Raw genomic sequence first — 9,502 nt, forward strand, 5'->3', positions numbered from 1 at the left:
CGACTGTCAGAAACTTTCGGGATGCAAGCAGAATATATGGCGCCAAGGCTCACTGATTATGATGTGCTGCCAGATACAGGGAGATCACTCAGGGAACCAACCTTCAATACTGCCAAGGATTCAAAAGAGGTGCAGATCCACCCGACAGACCCAAAGAAAACGACGTCCATTGCAACAAATATGGACCTCGCATAGGAAAGCGCGCTCGTCGAGTTTCTCCGTGAGCACTGGAAAATCTTCGCATGGTGTCCAGCTGACATGCCATGAGTACCCAGGGAACTTGCCGAGCACCACCTAAACTTGGATCCTATTGCAAGACCAATCAAACAACCTTTGCGGCGTTTTTCGGAACCAAACCGCAAAGCTATGCTATCAGAAATAGATCGACTCAAAGATGCTGGTTTTATTAAAGAGATATCTACAGAAGCCACGTGGGTAGCTAACCCGATGATGGTGCCGAAGAAAAACACGAAAGTCCTTCGCAGGTGTGTCGACTTTACGTGTCTCAATAAACACTGTCCAAAGGATCACTTTCCCCTCCCAAGGATCGATCAAATCATCGACTCCACGGCAGGATGTGAACGTCTTTCCTTCTTGGATGCGTACTCTGGTTATAATCAAATCAGATTAAAAGAAGATGACGAAGCCAAAACAGCGTTCATAACACCTTACGGCGTGTTCTGCTATAGAACAATGCCCTTTGGTCTGAAAAACGCGGGAGCAACATATCAGCGGATGATGCAGAAATGTCTTGCAACAAAGGTTGGAAAAAATGTACAAGTCTACATTGACGATGTCGTCATAACATCAAAAAAGGGGACAACGCTGATCGAGGATTTGAAAGAAACCTTCGACAACCTCGACAAATTCTGCCTTAAGTTGAACCCGACAAAGTGCTCCTTTGGTGTTCCTGCAGGAGAACTTCTCGGGTTCTTAGTATCAGCAAGAGGGATTGAGGCCAATCCAGATAAAATCCAGGCCATCGTCACGATGAGGAAGCCGACAAAGTTGAAAGAAATACAGCAGCTGACGGGGCGAGTCGCAGCTTTAAGCAGATTCGTCGCCAGGCTGGGAGAAAAGGCACTGCCGTTCTATGCATTGATCAAACAAGGAGAGAAATTTCAATGGAACGAGGAAGCAGATAGAGCCTTCGAGAATCTCAAGCGCACAATTTCGACACCACCAATCTTGGTGGCACCTAAAGAGAAAGAACCCCTCCTGCTATACATCGCAGCCACACCTCAGGTGGTCAGTACGGCTCTAGTCGTCGAAAGGGAGGAAGAAGGAAAACTCCATGGAGTACAGAGGCCAGTATATTTCATCAGTGAAGTATTATCTCCTTCAAAACAGTGGTACCCGCAGTACCAGAAGCTGGCGTATGGAGTGTTTACAACAGCAAGAAAATTGCGACACTATTTTTCGGCGCACCCGATAATAGTGGTCAATGAGGCTCCTCTGTCAAACATATTAAACAACCCAGAAGCCACGGGTCGTGTCTCCCTTTGGGGAATAGAGCTTTCCCCTCGGGACACCACATATGAAAAAAGAAAAGCAAAAAAGTCGCAAATCTTACCAGATTTCATCGCAGAGTGGACGGAACTACAAAATACAGGGCTCCAGATTTATCGAGAACCTGGACTATGAACTTTGATGGGTCCAAAAGGTTAGAAGGCGCTGGAGCAGGCGTGATACTAATATCACCTGAAGGAGACAAATTGAAGTATGTCTTACGGATGACGTTCCCAAACGCGTCTAACAATGAAGCAGAATATGAAGCTCTCATACACGGGATGAAGATGGCGGAAGCTTGTGGTGCAACCCGACTGAAAATATTTGGCGACTCACAATTGGTGGCACAACAGGTTATGAATCAATGTGATGCAGTCAACGAAAGTATGATAGCATACAAGGACATGTATAATGAGCTAGAAAAGTTGTTTGATGGATGCGAGGTAAATCACATCAGCAGGTTAAGCAATGATGAAGCCGATGTTCTTGCAAATATCGGGTCGCAATGTCTTGCAATTCCTCCAGGCGTGTTTTGGGAAGAAATAAGCGAGAGATCAACAAAGCCAATGAAACCAAAGAAGAAGGAGAAGGATGAAAAACCCTCGGTTGTTACAAAAGAATCACTAGAAGAAGAAGAAGAGGAGCATGAGCTAGTCATGATGGTGCAAATTCCATGGATGCAAGCATATATATCATACATCCTAAGGAAAACAATACCCGACGATCCAGTTGAAGCAAGGCGAATAATTAGACGTTCTAAAGCTTTTACTGTGGTCAAAGGGGAACTATTCAAGCGAAGTATTTCAGGTGTGCTCCAGAGGTGCGTTACAGACGTTCTAAAGCTTTTACTGTGGTCAAAGGGGAACTATTCAAGCGAAGTATTTCAGGTGTGCTCCAGAGGTGCGTTACACCCGAAGAAGGAAGGATAATCCTGAAAGATGTACACGAAGGAATATGTGGGCATCACGCAAGCAGTCGAGCTATTGCGGCCAAGGTTTTCAGAGCAGGATTTTATTGGTTAACAGCAATTGAGGATGCGAAGGAAATAGTGCGAACTTGTGACGCGTGCCAGAGATTCGCCACAAAACCTCACTCTCCGGCAGCAGAATTGATGCCAATCCTGTTGTCTTGGCCCTTTGCTCAATGGGGTCTCGATATGGTGGGAAAATTACATAAAGCTTCGCCAGGAGGATATGAGTATATGCTCATTGCTGTCGACAAATTCACCAAGTGGATAGAAGCAAAGCCGATAAATTCACCGGATGGCGCGTCGGCAATCAAGTTTGTAAAAAGCATTGTTTTTCGATTTGGAGTCCCTCATAGCATCGTCACAGACAATGGCAGTAATTTCACATCCAAGGATTTCAAAGCGTACTGTGCAAAAGTGGGCATTAAATTGAGTTTTGCGTCTGTCGCACATCCACAGACCAATGGTCAAGTCGAGAAAGCCAATGGTATCATCTGCAATGGTATCAAGAAGCGCCTGTTAGGACCATTGGAAAAAGCTCGACATACTTGGCCAGAGGAGTTGCCAAGCGTATTGTGGAGCATCCGAACAACACCAAATACAGCGACACAGGAGACACCATTCTTTCTGGTGCATGGAGCTGAAGCAGTATTGTCGATAGAAATAGAGCATGATTCTCCAAGAGTTACAGAATATGATGAAGAAACTTCCAGAAGAGCTTTGGAGGACGATGTCGACGCACTCGATGAGGCTCAAGATGAAGTACTGTCACGAGTCGCCAAGTACCAGCAGGACCTGAAAAACTACCACAACCGACGATTGCGACCAAGATCTTTTCAAGTTGGAGATTTGGTTTTACGACTCAATCAAAAAAGTCACAAAAAACTCGAGTCGCCATGGCTTGGACCTTACATCGTCACATAAGTAATTGAAGGAGGAGCATACAGAATCAAGGACAAGAAGACGGGGATCGCTGAGCCAAATCCCTGGAACGTGGCGCAGCTCAGGCGTTTTTACGCTTAGAAGCTGAAATATAGTCTCCTTTGTAAACATACAATGTACTGAAACGCCCGCGAGTTTTCAGACGCATTCTTTTCCTTTTTCGGGGCACCGAGTGGGGCCGGGAAAGGTTTTTAATGAGGCGGGCTCGTGGTGCTGCAATATAATAAAGATAGTGGAGTTATATATTTTTTCGACGGGCTCGGGGGCTTGCACCCAGAAGATACAATATATATATACACAATGTCGACGAATACAACTTGCAAAATATCTCGCCTTGGTACAAAGTACCTCGCCAAAATAAAAAGGTGGCGCCAAATAGTGATCAACATAAAGCTCAGGGGCTCGCGCCCGCAAAAATAGTACACAATATAATTTATCTTGCCTTGGGACAACCTCGCATTATAAAAAGAAAACATCGCCATCAAAACGCCCGGGGGCTTGACATTGAAAAACAAAAATCTAGTGACTTTACAATATAGATTATGTCTACAACACACAGGATACAATTCTTGGGGCAATAAATCTTCAAGGGTTGCCCAGTATATTATCTATCGTCAACCGTTCATTATTTATAGCGCGAGTGCTATGTTCAGCATAGCTGCCCATCACGAAGAATTCAGCGTCCATCCGAAGAAGCTCATCCATCATATCTTCGGCAACAGGGGTCACAACGTTGTCATACTTGCTGAAGTTTTTTCCTCTTCGCCATCTTGGCCAGGCATTTTGGAACAACTTGACCCACATCTAACTTCGGGTAGTAGATTTTTATCATAATCGTAGCAAACCTTGCGCCAGCAGCTAATTGGGCCCGCACAAAGCCGTGGATTCGAGGAGCATCCCGAAATTTGTCCATCAAAGCAGGAAGAGTCTCTGGCATTTTATTACGTGGAAACATGGTGCCATAGACCAGAGACAAGGTCCTTGTACAAAAGTCGAGAAATTCGCGAACCTGAAGCGCGCGATCTTGAAACCTGACGATCTGGCGAGTCCGATCAGGTGTGCCCCAAAAATTGGAACCATGATCCCGCGCAAGTCTGAGAAGCGCATTGGATCGAGCCTCAACACGCTCATCTTCGGTAGCAGTGTCCAAGAAAGAACCTATTTTTGAAAGAATCGGCAGGAAAAGAGGAGACAAGCAACAAAGAAAAAGAAGCATGACAAAGTTAATGAAGCATACCTGCCATATCCAAGCTAGCATCCGTCAGCAGCTGAAGCATGAAATTCTCTCGAGCAGAAGCTGCAGCAGCCTCAGCAACCGCGGTCTCCTTTTCAGCTATAGCATCTTGAGCCTGTTGAAGCGCAACCTTTTCCCTCTCGAAGGATCTTCGAGATTGCTCCATGAGCATAAGTGATTGCTTCTTCGTGGATTGGAGCTGCTGGCGAAGTTCTTCCAAGTCTTGTGCTGAGCTTTTACTCGATGAATATCCAGTAAATTCGGCAGTGACAGGTGCTTTCTCCAAACGTGATGAAGCAGGAAAAACCTCGGAAGGACGGAGAGTTGCAGTATAATTGTCAGAAATCAACTGAAAAATAAAGTTTCGATATCAATCATCAAGCAAAGATAGATTTCCATTCATTCTCAAAGTATGTACATGGCTATTACAAAAGAAGGATCCCTAGAAAACTACTGAAGCAATCACCGCCAAGGATACTAAGGCGACAACGCCAAAAGAGAGAAAAAACTAAAAGAAAAAGCAAGGTGGTCTACTTGACCTCCGGCTTCGAAGAACTGGGGGTAGGAGCTGGCTTGTATCCAAGGGTGGCAAGGATTTTCTTCGAATTGGGCTTCCCCGCTTTAATTAGCGACTGCCACTTCTTCGTCTCGATCTCCTCTGTGTTTCCAACCCTTGATCAGTCGACGTTTTGTTGGCTCTCAGCAATCAAGGCAATCGTACCTTCGACACCAACTTTTAACCCTTCTTGGCGAAGTTGGAGTCCAAGGTCTTCTCGGGAAGTGAAGCACTTGGCGAGATCAACAAAAATTGCGGGTTCCTCTTTCTTCTTGAAAAAATATGGGAAAAGCCGCGACAGGCCAATCTTAGCTTCAGCAAGGCCGTCACGAGCTTCAGTGCCGTGGATTTCAAGAAGAGAAAGGGCGTCGAGGAGCTGGTCACCCTCAGGGTTTTCTAGCTCATACTCTTGATTTGTTCTCCCTAAATAAAGTAAAAGAGAGTTGATCAAACAAAAAGGGGAACAAAGACGACTCAAAGAAGCAATGAGAGTCTAGGCACTTACTAACAAAACGGCGAGTTTGTGACTCCAGTCGACTAAGGATTTCTTCTTCGCGAGCAGAATGCTGAGCTACATTTTTGCTCAGAGCATTTTTTGCGTCGTCGAGTCTTTTCTGAAGATCTTCGACGGCAGCAGCATCTGCTTCAGCTTTCATGCGAGCTTTTTCGCTTTGCTCTAACTCCGCAGCAAGAGCGTCAGCGCGTTTGTTAGCTTCCGCAAGTTTTTCTGCCATCATAAGACAGACAAGTAAAGTATTCTAGCACAAAATAGTGATAGAATATACTCGTCAAAGAAAGACAGACAAGGAAAAAGAGGGTACCTTCAAGATTGGCGGCATACTCGCGGTACCCGATAAATTGGGTACCGAAACGGATAAGCTCCTACATGAAAGGCTAAAGAAAGATCATAAAAAGGGGATCAATATAGGAAGTGAAAAAGTTCGACATCACGAAGAAACAAAGAGAGGGAAGTCCAGAAAAATGAAGTCAATATAGGGCGAAGAAGATAACTTACTTCTTCCATTAAAGGAGTCGAGGAACAACCAGCTAATATGGTTGGTTCCTTGGCTGATTCCACCCTGGCTCTCTTCGGGGAAGGAGCCTGGGGGCTCACAGCTGGCGTTGGATGTTCCAGGTTTTGTTGAGGAGGCGAAGTCTCGTCGCCATCAGGATGAGCTTCCGAGACAACTAAAGTACGGGACGTGCTCGTTCGAGCAGTCGCGTCAATAGGTGCATCCTCCTCTTCATCACCACTACAACAAATAAAGTGACAGGATAAGAAAGCAAATTGAAAAAGTATCGAGAAGAGACAAATATAGTGCATCAAAAACTTACGAGCTGATAAGAGCAGCTTCGTAAAGATCAAAAGCTCTCTTCCCAGCATCAGGCGCAGGTTCTCCGGCACGTGCAGCACCGGCTTTGGAGGTGCCAGAATCAACAGTCTCATCCCTTTTCCTCTTGCCCTTTGGAGAAGCAGCGGGGAGAGACGAGCGTGTCGACGAGGTAGCCTCAGTTTCATTCTCTTTTTCAAGAGAAGCCGCAGATTTTTGGGAACCCGCGACTTCACTTTCAGGGCGAGAAGTACCCTGGTTGTCGTCGGTGACAACATCCCGTTTTTCGACTTCCCCACCATCGGGAAAGGGAGGAACAGAAGATAGAACAAGGTGGCCCTGTGAAAAATAAGGAGTATCGACAGGCAGTTATGTCAAAAAGCGCCATCAAAAAAAGTAGTCGATAGATGCAAAAAATTCGGGAAGACAATATAATAGTCAGGAAGAAAAATTACCTCGGGAAGGGGATTGGTGCTACAAAATGGCTTAACTTGGCAAGAAGATGGAATGGGATCCTTCTTGTTAAGCTTGGAGATTCTTCGAATCAGCTTCTCCAAGTCCTTCACAGGAAGATCTTTGGAGAGCCTCTCGACGTCTTCATCTCCAGCATACGTCCAAAGGGGATTCTTTCGAGCTTGCAGAGGCTGCACTCTAATCCTAAGGAAGTAGGCTGTGATTTGGATACCCGATAGCTCCTTGCCACGGGTATTCTGAAGCTCACGGATGCGAGTCATCAACGCCTCTGTCGCCAATTTCTCTTCTTCGGTAGCTTCAGCGTCCAAGGAGCGGCGGCGAAGAATCTTGGTTTTTCCGTCGAAAGGGGCAATGTTGTACTCTACTGAATCAGAGCTTTCTTCATGTACATACAGCCACTTCTTGCGCCACCCTTGGAAGGAATCGGGGAATTTGACGTCGAAGTAATCGACGTCAGAGCAAACACAGATAACGACGCCGCCGATATTATAGGCGATGCCGTGGGAGCCATTACGGCGGAGGCAGAAGATACGCTTCCACAAAGCCCAATTAGGTTGGTGTAACATCCCAAAACTTCAATAAAGAGACAAAGAGAGAGATTCCAAAACCCAAAATTTAGAACCAACAAAAACTTTTCACAACACAAGTGCTATGCATATTTTCATCTTGGATTATTGTGTTAAGTGAGTAATTGCCATGAGGTTTGCTTGTGAGTGAACCATGATGCTAAAACCCTAACATATGATCACTTGATTAACCAAATAGAAAGAAAAATAAAAGAACAAAAGAAATGTAAAAATAGAATCACACACTCACATATGAATTTGGCCAAATTTGCAAATAAGTGATCTAGGCCATAATGACTTGCACCAATAGTTGTAAATGGGTACTAAACACATAATATCACTTTTAGAATCAAAGAAACCCAAATCAAATCAAATTTGAATGAAATATGAGCTCACATGCACTAATGGTCACTTTTGGCATTTATAACCTGATGCCTACTTTGAGCCCTGTTATTTCAAAAATACTAAACTAAACTTTGTCAAACCTTTGCACCTCATCTAAGCCAACATATGTCGTGGATGTGACCACGGCAGATGCTACAGGGGGTAGCACTTCGTTGATGCGAGGGGAAGGGAACATCGCCATCTACGGGTCGAGGTGCAAGAGACGCAAGGGTTTTACCCAGGTTCAGCCCCTCCGGAGAGTAAAAGGCCTACGTCCTGCTAGATCTTTATTGCTCAGTGGAGAATTACAATAGGGGGGCTCAGCCGGCGGCTATGCCGGGAGCTTACAAGGGGAGATTGGATCTATCTTGACGTCCCTCTAGGGTTTAAGGTCGGGGGTTTATATAGACACCCCCAATCTAGGGTTACATGGAGATAACTCCAAATCATATCAGTTGCTACCAATCCGGGATTCGCTAACCCTCTTGCAAGTAATCTTCTCATCCAGTCGCACAGGTCTCCCTCTCGAGATCGCAGCCCAATCGCCTTAGGGCCCAGTCGCCCGGGCGACTGGCGACTCGCCGGGCCTCCATCTTCATGACGAATGGGACTGGCGACCCCCTATGGGCATATCCCCATCGAGTAGTCCCCGAGCGCGGTGGTGACGAAGCGCGGATCTAGAGCAAGTCTTGGAAAGACGCAAGTGATGGATCAAGATGAATCGCCGCCGGGCTGCGAAGATAGAATCACGAGCTTGGCGCCGGTCTTCAATCGCCATGGTTTGGTTAGCCGATCGGCGTGTGACGGTCGGCGTCCGCCGGTCGTCGTCGCCGCGTCCGGCGCCGCCAGCCTCCTCTTATCATAGAGACACGTGGAAGGACCAACGGCTAGATTTCACGTTGACCGAGGCACGGACCGTTTGCATGTTGTTGACCGTTGGGCCTGACGTGACTGCTAACGGCTAGTTTAACGGCTATTCAGCCGGAACCGGGGCAAATCTTGACCATTGATTACGGGCGGCGATTCCGGGGCGAGTTAACGAACGGATTCCATCCCTGCTTGGAGCGAGTGCGGGCGGTATAAAGGGCTGCCCCCGAGATTAGGGTTCATCACTCCTCCGTCCTCTTATCATATCTCCCTCATCTCATCTTCATTCCCAGCCCCACGCGCATCCATGGCGACGAAGGGTTGGGGCAAGTCGAAGGTCACGCGGGAGTCTCGCTTCCATACGTCGCCTCCGGGGTCATCCCGGAGTTCAATCGCGAGCGATGGCGGGTTCCGCCGGCGGACGAGGTGGAACCCCTCCGCGACCCGGGAATTCGTGATCTTCCCGAGCTTCCTCGACCGTGGGTTTGCTCTCCCCACCTCCGATTTCCTCCGACAGCTGCTGGCCTTTTACAGCATCAAGGTCTCCGACCTTGGACCGCACAGCGTCCAACAGATTTCACTGTTCGTGGCGCTGTGCGAGTGCTACTTGGCCTGTCCGCCCTACTTCCCACTGTGGGTGTCGATCTTTCATGGGCGGGCGACTCGGGCCAG

The sequence above is a fragment of the Lolium rigidum genome, chromosome 3 (assembly GCF_022539505.1).
Source record: "Lolium rigidum isolate FL_2022 chromosome 3, APGP_CSIRO_Lrig_0.1, whole genome shotgun sequence".
Classification (NCBI taxonomy): Eukaryota; Viridiplantae; Streptophyta; class Magnoliopsida; order Poales; family Poaceae; genus Lolium; species Lolium rigidum.